This window comes from Choloepus didactylus, chromosome 25 (genome assembly GCF_015220235.1).
Source record: "Choloepus didactylus isolate mChoDid1 chromosome 25, mChoDid1.pri, whole genome shotgun sequence".
Taxonomy (NCBI): domain Eukaryota; kingdom Metazoa; phylum Chordata; class Mammalia; order Pilosa; family Megalonychidae; genus Choloepus; species Choloepus didactylus.
This window is the reverse complement of record NC_051331.1, coordinates 6,247,078-6,259,161: the sequence shown is the minus strand read 5'-3', so window position 1 is coordinate 6,259,161 and position 12,084 is coordinate 6,247,078.

Below are 12,084 nucleotides of genomic sequence, written 5' to 3'. Positions count from 1 at the left end.
CTCTTTATAAAAGCCAATCCATTTCTGGTGTTTTGCGGAAAAGCAGCATTAGCAAACTGGAACAATTCCACTTACAGGAAATATGTAAAAAGAGCAAACTGATAGAGACAGAAGGGCTGAAGAGAGGGGGATGGGGAGTTATTGATTAAAGGGTAAAGAGTTTCTGTTTGGAGTGCTGGAAAAGTTGGGGTGATGGATGGTGGTGTTGTTTTTAATACCACTGATGTATATACTTAGGATAGCAAATTGTATGTTATATATATATATATATATATATATATATATATATATATAACTCATGATTTTAAAAATCACTAGCAAAAAACAATCTGTGTTTCAACAGGCTTAGGTGATTCTGGTTCACACCACACTTTAAGAACCACTGGTTTAAGCCAACAGATGTCACCCTTGACTGCACGTAAGAATTGTATGGTACTTGCCAAATTTTATGTTCTCTATTTCCACCACCATTTGTTAAATTGTGTAGATAAAAATAAAATTAAAGAGAGCATTTCCTGTGAGTGTAAGTGTGGTCTGTGTCACAGCAAGGGTGATGTACAGCAAAATCCCTGTGTATGTAGCTAGAGGAATGTTCCACAACATCCCAAAGGAAATCTGTTTTCCCCTGGGACCTCAAGCCAGAGGTTCTCTTCCTAACAGATGAAGTTTGAAATCCTCCCCAAGAGCTGCAGTAAGAGAGAAAAACGCCACCATGAAAACGGGACAACAGGACAAACAGGACAAAGAATGCTGAGATTAGAAGGAAAGGGTGATTCTCCCATCAGGGAATCTCCCCCAGGCTAGCAGGTAAAGGGGTTGCTGGATGTGATGGTTTAAAGCTGTTATGTACCCAGAAAAGACCATGTTCCTTTTTTTTTGAACCTAACATTACTATTGTTGTTATTTTTTTATCAGCTTTTTTATTGTGGTATATAACATGTATACATAGAAGTGATGATTTTCCAAGGGAAATTTAACAAGTAGTTAGCAAATTTCAAAGAATGTCATGGGATACAGTTCCCAGTTTCACTTACTTCCTTATTGTGAAGTTACAACATATATGCAAAAAGATTATCTTTCAAAGTATGATTTAACAAGTACATGTTTTTTCCTGCCACATGGCTAGCTGTTAAAAAGGCTTTGCAGAATGGTTAGAATGGAAAAGTCTAGGCAATATATATATTTCCAGAATAAAAATTTTAAAAAAAACATAAAACTGTAGCACACCAAGAGTGAACCCTAATGTAAACTTTGGGCTATAACTAATAGTGTAATTTTGACAATATTGTTTCATCAGTTGTAACAAAAGTATCACACTAATGCAAAGTGTTACTAAGTGGGAAAACTGCTTTTTGGGGGGAGTGGACGGGGGTAGTATATGTGAGCTCTACTTTTCTGCATGACTTCTGTCAATCTATTGAAATAAGAGGAAAAAAAGTAAATAAAGTCAATGTCTTTAATTAAAGGGAAAAAAAAGGTTTTCCGTGGATTACTGCATAGGTGATGGAGAGAAATGTAAATCTTATATTCCCAAACACTTAATCACAAATGGGACTACATTTCTCTTTCTTGGGATGGGAGCCAGCCAGGCATTGGCTTGTTTGTTTGGTGATTCTGATGTGTGGCCAAGGTTGGATATCAATGGAATAAGTTTCAGAAACCGCATTTCACTCTTTCACCCAATCTGAGAATCTCTGTCCTTTGCAGGAGGACAAGACCCCGGAGCTCTGACCTGCTCAGAATCGCTCGGTGCCTGATGCCTCGGGTATGTTGGCAGGGACATCTCTGGGCCGTGGCGGGCAGTCGCTTCGATTTGGATTAATGGTTGATTGGATTAAGGATTGCTTGGATTTGCTGTTCTAAAGATGCCTCATCCCCTGCCTCTCTGGGCCACCCAACATCTGCCCCCTTTCTATGGCTACGGAACATCGTGTCTGCTGAGGCCGAACCTCCCTCTTTAGACAGAAGTTGCCCATGCCAGACAAATGCCCAGCCTCCTCTGTAATGGGTTCAGCTCTCGGGTTCTGCCAATCCTGTCTTCCATCAGAAGCCAGAGATGAGAAGAGAAAGGCCCCTGAGCCAGAATCCATTCAGAGCCAGGTCCGAGGCGTCAACACCCAGATATCAGAGATTAATGAAAATAAGAACACTCCATTCCTAATGTGGGAAGTGATTAAGATGGGAAATTTTATGTTGTGTATACATTATATAAACAATGGGAAAACTTTCAAAACCATGTACAATATGAAGAGTGACCCCTAATGTAAACTATGGACTTTAATAATACAAATGTAATAATATTAGCCCATCGATTGTAACTAGTGCACCACACTAATGCAAAATGTTGATAACCTACGTGGTAGATTGAATTATGCACCCCGACAGACACATGTTCTTAATCTTAATCCTCATTCCTGTAGGTGTGAACCCATTGTAAACAAGTTTCTCTGTTTATTTTCTATTTCAGTCTTTTTTTCCTGATACTTTTTTATCATATTTTTAAATTTTAGAATGTAAGATATATACACAAAAGTGATAGCTTTCCAAGTGCAATTTAACAAATAGAGAGCAAATTTCAAAGAATGTTATAGGTTACAATTCCACAGTTTGTCATTTCCTTACTATGATATATAACATTACCTTTTCATATGTATATCTTTCAAAGTATGATTTAATAAGTAGATATATAGGCAATTTTCAAAGTTATTATGAGTTTATAGTATTTCCTTATTGTGAAACACAACATATATACAAAAACGCATAGCCTTCTGTATTAGTTAGGGTTCTCTAGGGAAATAGGATCAATGAGAGATATCTATAAATACAAGATTTATAAAAGTGTCTCACGCAACTGTAGGGATGCAAGGGTCCAAATTCCGTAGGGCAGGCAGCAAACTGGCAACTCCAATGAAGATGGTCGATGAGCTCTTCAGCCAGTGAACTGGCAACATTGACAAATGTGTTTGACGAACTCCTCAGGAAACAAACTGGCAACTTCGACTAACTCCTCAGGAAAAGCTTCACTGGTTAGCTGAAGAAGAAGTGACAGTCCTCTATGTGTCTCACTTAAAAGTCTTCAACTGATTGGATTAAATCCAGCTGCTTGAATTCTCTCATTGCGGAAGACACACCCTTTGTTGATGTAATCAGTCACAGGTGCAGTCAAATGACTGATGATTTAATAAACCAGACTTCCGGTTTATTAACCAGCCACAAATGTCCTTGCAGTAACGGTTAGGCCAGTGCTTGCTTGACCAGACACCTGGGCACCATCAACTGGCCAAGTTGACACATGAACCTAACCATCACACCTTAGAATCACAATTTAACAAGTAGTTATAGAATAAATTTCAAAGGATGCTATGGGTTACAGTTACAACATTTCAATTCTTTCCTTATAGCTACTCTAGTATCCTAGCAACTAAGAAGAAGAAAAATCATATAGGGATTCAGTATTCATCATCCTTTGTTAAATTCCGTCTTGTCTGTTGCTCCCCCTTCCTCTAGTTTAACCACTTTCCTGATCTTCAGGGATGTCTGGGCAGTGAAACAAGTTCCTCTTGAAGATGTTCTTTTTAGTTAAGGTGTGGCCCAGCTGATGAGGGGGGGTCTCCATCCATACAATAGAGGCCTTATAAAGAGAAGAAACCGGAAGCCAGAAGTCAGAGAATCCGGAAGTCAGGGAAACCAGAAGAGCAGACACAAGAAGAGAGAGGTGGATGTGTGAAGGAGGCAGAGACGCAAGCCAAGGAACCCCAAGGATGGCAGTGAGCCAGCTCCAGAACGCTGTAGACTTTGGGGAGAAAGTACAGTCTTGAGGACACCTTGGTTTGGACTTCTAACCTCAAAATCATGAGCCAACAAATGCTTGTAGTTTAAGCCAAACCAGTTTAAGGTATCTGTGGTAGCAGCTCTGGCAAACTAAGACAGCTGCTCTAAAAAAAATTAATAAAAATAAATTAAAATTATGAGATGCAGCTAAACCACACTCAGGAAATTCACAGTGGCAGCAAATCTAGCAGTGCCGAGCCCTGCTGAGGTTTGGCATGTCAGCTGCATTGTGCCACCGTGACAGAGGTTGCAATTGACCACTTCTGGGGGAGGATATGGGGTAGTATTCCTGGCTGTGTAGACAGGGTAGTAGTCCTGGTTTTCTGTCTCGCTTGGAGAACTCTGTACCATCTGACTTTCCTTATAATACACTGTTCACACCTGGACAAAAGTGGAGAGAGTTGCATAATGAACTCTTTGCTCCAATGACCCAACTTCAAACTTAACACATGGCCAATTTTATTTCACCCACCCCTTTCTTTCCTTCCTTCCTTCCTTCCTTCCTTCCTTCCTTTTCTTTCTCTTTTTTTGAATATTTTAAAGCAATTCCAAAACATCAAATCATTTCATCATAAAGAGTTCAGTATGTATCTCTAAAAGATAAGGACTTCACAACCACAAGAAAAGGATCATTGCTAACATAAATAAAATATCATCTAATACCTAGTTCATGTTCAAACAGCTGTCTTCAAAATGTCTTCTTTTACTATTGGCTTGTTTAAAATAGGATCTAAAAAAGGTCCATGGATTGTATTTTGTTGATGCATGTTCTAGTTTGCTAATGCTGCGGAATGCAAAACACCAGAGATGGATTGGCTTTTATAAAAAGGGGGTTTATTTAGCTATACGGTTACAGTCTTAAGGCCATAAAGTGTCCAAGATAACACATCAGTAATCAGGTACCTTCACTGGAGGATGGCCAATGGCATCCGGAAACCCTCTGTTAGCTGGGAAGGCACGTGGCTGGCATCTGCTCCAAAGTTCTGGTTTCAAAATGGCTTTCTCCCAGGACGTTCCTCTCTAGCAAGCTTGCTCCTCTTCAAAACATCACTCACAGCTGCACTGAGTTCCTTCTATTTGAGTCAGCTCATTTACATGGCTCCACTGATCAAGGCCCACCCTGAATGGGCGGGGCCATGCCTCCATGGGAATATCTCATCAGAGTCATCACCCACAGCTGGGTGGGGCACATTCCAAGCAAATCTAATCAGCACCAAACCATCTGCCCACAAGACTACATCAAAGATAATGGCGTTTGGGGGACACAATACATTCAAACTGGCACAATGCATCTTTAGCCTCTTTTTATCTGTAGCTTTCCTCCTCCCTCTTTTCTTTTTTTTTTTTTTTTTTTTTTTTGCACAATCTAAGGGATAAGGAAACCAAGCCATGTGTCCTGTAGAGAGACCATATTCTGTTTCCTTGAGATGACATGAAACTTGGCCATCTGTCCCTTGCATTTCCTATGAACTGGTGGTAAGATCTAGAAGTTTTAGTCTGATTCAAGTTCAGTTTCTCTCTCTCTCTCCCTCTCTCTCTTGCTCACTCTCTTCCTTCCTTCCTTAGCTAGCTTCCTCCCTCCCTCTTTCCCTCCCTCCCTCCTTTCTTTCTTTCTCCTTTTTTCCAAGGATACTTTGGTGCTACCCATCACATTAGACTTGTTGCTTCTAAGTATTGAAAACAGTCAGTGTGTTCAGATGCTGTCAATCCAATCCAATCCCTTCCCTGGAATGTTTTCCCTGAGTCTTTCACATGATGACTTTATGAGTCTGTCATCTTTTTATTTTTTCAATCAATAATTTGTCCTTTATTGGTTTAATTAAAAAATAGCTTTATTGAGATATAATTCATATCCCATAAAATTCACCTATTTAAAGTGTACAATTCAATAGTGACTGGTATATTCACAGAGTTGTGCAACCATCACTCAGTGTAAGTTTAGAACATTTTCATTATCCCCCAAAGAAATGCCATAGCCATTAGAAGTTATTCCCCTTTCCTTATAGTCCCCAGCCCTTAACAACATCTAATCTGCTTTCTGTCTCTGTACAATTGCCTCTTCCGGACATTTCATATAAATAGAATGATAGAATATGTGGCCTTTTTTACTAGCTTTTTCCACTTAGCATAATGTTCTCAAGGTTCTTCCATGTTGTAGCATGGATCAGAGCTACATTCCTTTTTAAGACCAAATAATATTCCATTGTATGGATGTGCTGCATTTTGTTTATCCACTCACCAGATGGTGGGAATTGGGTTGTTTCCATTTTTTTTTTTTTTGTCTATTATGAATAATGCCACAAGGAACATTCATGTACGAATTTTTGCATGGATGGATGCTTTCGATTCTCTTGGATAGATACCTTGGAATGGAATTGCTGGGGTCACAGAGCAAATCTGTTTAACATTTTGATGACCAACATACTTTTGATAACTCTCTTTTCTTCTTGTATCAGCCAGATTGGTCCCTGTTGATTGCATTTTATGTCAATAATTTCAGTTTATCCATTAATTATAGTTGCAACCACCATAATCTCAGTATAGGTGACTGAGTGCCTATTATGTGCCAAACACGTGGCTTCTAAATTCATTTATATACTATATGTGTGATTTTAGTTCATCTACACAATAGCAATGAGGAGGATGATAGTCAAACATCCAACACTGATAGAGCAAGTGTCTGGTAAGTTCTACAGTGTCTTTGATGGTTTGAAGAAGTATGGACCCCAGAAAAGTAAGTTCTTAAAGTTAATCCATTCCTGTGGGTGTGGACCTTTGCAAGTAGGATATTTTGTTGAGTAGGATCTTAACATAAGATGTGACCCACCTCATTTAGGGTGGGTCTTAATCCTCTTACTGCAGATCTTTAAAAGGCAATGAAATTCAGACACAGAGAAAACCATGGACTCAACAAAACCCAGAAGAGAAGGGAACAACCAGCAGACACCGCCATGTGCCTTGCCATGTGACTGAGTAGTCCAGGCTTGCCGTCAGCCGGTCTTTAGGAAGAAGGTGTCGCCTTGATGAAGCCTTGATTTAGACATTTTCACAGCCTCAAAACTGTAAGCTGATACATTCCCACTATTAAAAGCCAACCCATTTCTGGAATATTGCTTTCAGCAGCCTAGCAGACTAAAACACCGTCAATGCCTCATTTAATTCTCACAGTCCAATGAGGGAGGTACTATTGCCTTATGAACAAAGAAATGGATTCACAGAGAAATTTACAGTGCACTCAACAAACATTTATGGGGCACCCACTCGGTGCCAGGCACCGTGTGACAAACAGACAAAACTCCGTGCCCTCAATGAGTGAACCAGATAAATAAGTAAAAGCTATAGTGTGTCAGATGGTGGTAAGTGCTGCAGAATAAAGACAGCAGGGAAGGGAAGAAGCAACTGTTTTAAGCAGGCTGGTCAGGGCTGACCTCGCTGAGAAGATGGGATTTGAGTTAAGGACTGAAGGAGATGACGAGCTCGGAGGCCGAGCATTTCAGGTGAGAGAACAGATTTTGTTTTTTTGTTTTTTGCTTTTTGTTTTGTTTTGTTTTATTTTGAAGATTCACATATGTTTAATATGGATAAAGCCAAGGAAAGGACAGTTCCAAATTCAATAGAAATAATATGTACAGTTCATACTCTGGGGTCTGGGGAAGGGGCCATAGAAGCCACACCGAAACATGCACAAAAATAACTTACATAGTTATTTAACTTACATGACTCCCGGGGATGAATCTGGACCTGACATCGTGGGATTGAGAACATGATCTTGACCAAAAGGGGGATGGAAAATGAAACGAAATAAAGCTTCAGTGGCTGAGAGATTCCAAATGGAGCCCAGAGGACACTCTGGTGGGTATTCTTATGCACTATATAGATAACCCTTTTTAGATCTGAGCTCTTTCTGTCACCAAGGGGTAGGCGACGGGGCAGGGGAGGAGTTGGAGGCTCAGCGGCACCTGCGTTAGAGGAAAGCGCCTCCCGGGTTCATGGGGGCCTTCTCGGGGGCAGGGAAGGAGATGCTGGGCCATCGAAGAAACCATGGCCGCCGGCGCGGTTCAGCTAGGGGGACTCGGGGCGCCGGGAGCGCGGCTTCAGCACAGCGGACAGCGCCACGGCCGTTGCCTGGAGACCGGGGAAGCAGCCCTCGGGGGCGGAGCCTGTGAACGTGTCCTATGAGAAGCGGCGCGCTGCGTGCGTGGGGGCGTACCCTATGGGGCGGTGCCAGTGATATCGACCTATTAGAAGCGGCGCGCGGTGTGCGTGAGGCGCACGCTGCGGGGCGGAGCCTGCAAGGGTGTCCTATTAGAATTTGCACCAGGACAAAGCGGCCCGAATCCAAAGGGCGAGGGGCGGAGCCTGTGACGCCCTGAGAGGGCGGAGCTAAGGCGCGCGCAAAAGCGGGTTGGAGAGGGCGGTGTTTGCAGAAGCGTGGTCTGGGCCCGCCTCCGCTAAACCCACGTGGAGTCCTGTACCCCCAGGTGCCAGGCAGGGTTCAGGGGCTCCCCTTCGCTGGGATCGCCGAGGCCGCGCAGAGGAGCCCCAAACCAGGGACTGGGTAGTTAGAAACAGGACGCCGAGGTCCTGGGACCCAAACGGGCAGGCGTGGATTCGTAGGCACGGAGAGGGGAACCTAGACCGCCCCTTAGGAGAGCTCGGGTTCGAAGGCCTGAGGATCCCTGTTGCCCTGCGGTCGTGCTCGTCCGGGAAGCCTGGAGGACACGTGTTTTTCCTGGTTTATTCAGCCGGGAGACTGTCCTGAAACTGTCCTCCGTGATCTCGCCACCACACAGCTTCTTGGGAGACGCTGGGAAAGGCATGGACACTGGATTTGAGACCTCCGGATACTGTCCTCCTCCGTGGCCATACTCTAGACAGTCCTATTTGTCTCCCCACAGGAGAGGAAAGGGGCCCGTGAGTCAGAGGCTCTTTCCTCCCCAGATATCCTGAGGGGAGCTGATGCCCCTCCCTGCCCTGTCTGGGACACGCGACTTCCCTCGCTCTCGGGTCTGCTAGCTGTCACTTCACCAAGGCTGGTGGCCTGCCGCCTAAATCACTGAAATTCAATCCCTATGTTCCAGAACTTCAGCCAACCTCCCCTGGTCTCTCAGCCTGTTTCCTCCCACCACACCTTTTTTGGGCCCAATGCCAAAGGAAATGTTCGGAAGCACCGATCTGAAGCTTGGAATATTTCAATGGCTCCCCACCGCTTCCAGGGTACAGGCTAGAAACCCTCTGCCTGGCTGTGAAGACAGGCACTGGACGGCCCCTGCTGACCTGCAGCCAATGCTTCTCCCACCCGATTCCATTCAGTTCCCCGCCCCCAGCTGCATTTTACACACGCTGTTCCCTCTGCCTGGCGCACCCTCCGCCTTCTGGCTCCAACTCCACCATCTTCGTCCCGCATGAGACATCAGATGCTTTTCAGGACACTCCCTGCCCAACCTGGTCCCTGGTGAGAGGCCTTTGGACTGGATGCTCCTGAGAGCAGAACCAGGTTTGCTGTGGTATTCCCAGCAAGGGGCCTGATACATAATCACCAATAACTACATGTTGAGTGAATGAAACAATGAACAAATGAAGTTTCCGTTTATTCCATGATGGGTTAGGTTGAACATCCAAGCCTCCAAGAAGGCTTGCTGCATTCTTGCCTAGAATTTTGTCTGAACGGGTCAGGACGGGCCGCCAAAGGGTACAGCATCGGGCTGCCACGGGAGCCTGGGTGCAGTGGACTGGGTCCCAGGGCCCAGGTGTCAAGTCCTGCATGGTGGAAAGCAGGAGGGAGCTGGGTGGTAACTCCCAAGTCAGAATGGATCCCAAGCCCAGAGGGACGACCAGGGCCCCAGTGACTGCCACACCCACAGAGGTGTGTCCCCCATTACTGTGTAGAGGCCCCCTTTATCCATGGCCACCAACCCCCAAAACACTCCCCAGGGATCAGCCCCCCCATATTCCCTGTAAGGTGGGCCCCGCACCTCTGACTTCACTTCAGACACACAGTGTCCAGGGGTCCTGTTACCTTTCTTCCCTCCAAAGGCGTCCTGAGCTCTCCAGGATGCCACGTGCCTGGTCCCCAGTTGCTGACACTCGATCGATTTGTCAAGTGCCCAGGCCCTGGTCTTTCCTGCTGCTCCTCATGATGGCCTCCCCCCGCAACCAGGACATCCCACGCCACCCATCAGCAGTGCGAGGGCCCGACAGTTCTTCCTCATAAACCCATCCCGGCCCCGGCTGAAGAGCCAGAAAACAAGCTCAGTGTGCATCTCCTTCAGGTTGGCTTCAAGTGGCTGCTGTGCTACCTCACCAAGGCTTTCTTCTCTCTGGGCTCAAGGTGGACCACTCCTCTTTCTGAAACCAGCTTCTGGCTGGGGCAGGTCTGGACGGTGGGCAGCTGCTGTTGGTGAAATGCATCATGGGTGCCACCGGTACTGAACCCCCAAGCAGGGGAAGGGAGCCCAGGGCTCTGTGCTCACAGGCTGTACCTCCAGGACAGGAGGCTGCTGTTCTGCCAAGATGCAGGCTCTAGGCTGTCCCCAGGCCAGAGCCCTGCATTCCTGACTGTGGATGATAAACTCCCAGCCTTCTACCTGCAGCCACTAGGGGTGAAAACCTCATCTAGCCCAGTAGTGGGTGGAACTGTGGCTCCCAGAAAGACACGTCCAACTCCTACCTGCTGGTAGCCCTGGATGTGAACAGAGAAAAACCCCTCTCCAACTTGGCTCACACTTTCCAGGCACAGCCAGGACCTGCTTCCCTGGCACTGCTCTGTTCTCAGCATGCAACATCCTCTGAGATCAGCCACACTTATCTTGGTCCTGCAAGGGACTCCGGCCAGGCCTGTGGGCTCCGACAGGTAGTCCACCAGCGTAGTGAGACAATCCCCCTAGGGCCCAACTGCTCCCCGGGGCAGAGGCACACAGCCCCTTGTCCCCACAGGAAGACTCGCTGCAGCTTTTTCCAGTCCCCCTCGCTGGCAGTGGCAGGCGGCCAATCCTGTTCTTGGCGGTGAATCTGCATTGGGAAACTTGAACGTGCTGCTGGACGCTGCTTGTGAAGCCGTAACTGCAGAGCCAGGTGTGGCGTCCAGCTGCTGGCCGGGAGGCAGTGTGGGGGCAGGTGGGGAGAGCAGGTGCTCCTCCCAGTTCTGAATGACTCGGGTCAGCTCCACGGCCTGCACGCTCTCATCTCAAACACGAGGTACCGGTGATCTCCTGGGGGTTGCTTCCTGTCCCAGCCCCTGGACATGCCTGGGAAAGGGGAGGTCATGGAAGCCACCCATCTAAGTCGGTGACTGGGACCCAGGCCTTGGGTCTGTCCGTCCTCTTGTTCTGCCACCAGTGCTCACGCCTCCTGGGCCCAGGGCGCCGCAGGCTGACTCCAATGCTGGCATCCTGGACCCCCTCTGAGCTCCACTCCCCGTGGCCCAGCTCTTCCCGCCTGACATATGCTGGGACAATTGGGTATCCGGTGGCCTCTTCTCCTGGCCATCAGCTGAGTTCCTCCGGTCATCCTTCTCTCCGCACAGAACACCCCTCTTGCCTCTCCCCCAAGGCAGCAGGCTTCACCCTGCGAAGGCCCCCTCGATTCTGCACTGGCTGAGCTGGTCCGAGTGTAGAAGTACAGGAGATCAGTCATGGGGCCACCTAGGGCCCCGGCCGGAACAGGACCTGGTCTGAGGATGGCAGGGCGGCTCCCTGATGCTGCGGGCAGCTGGCACACTGGGGGAAGGGGGACTCTGGAGAGCAGCTCAGGGCTCAAAGCTCTTCCGAGATACGCGGAATTGGAAGTGCCACAGGTGGAGGGCCAGGATAAAAGGCCAACCCAAGTTCTGTCCCTGTCCCCATCCCAGGGGAGGGCCAGAGGTTTCGCCACCACCACACTGGGGACATCTGATGCCAGCAGCTCTGTTGGGGGGGGGGGACAACTGTACAAGTGCACAGTGCAAGGTGTCAAGGGGCAGCCTTGGCCTCTGACCACTAGATCCCAGGAGCACCCCCCTGGTTGTCACAAATGTTTCCAAACATCAGACAATGTCCCCTGGGAGGCTGAGAACCACAGAGAAACCTGTTGGAACAGGGCTGGGCAACAGAAGAGTTCCAAGCTCATCCTTGTGAGAGCCTCTGGGGTGGGAGGGACCCTCAGGGCACAGCAACGGCTGCCACAGACAACAAGGCCCTGCTGGGGTCACTGAAATCCCGGGAGGCCGCAGCCAGGTGGAACCTACCCTTCGTGAACTAGCTTCCATACACCGCT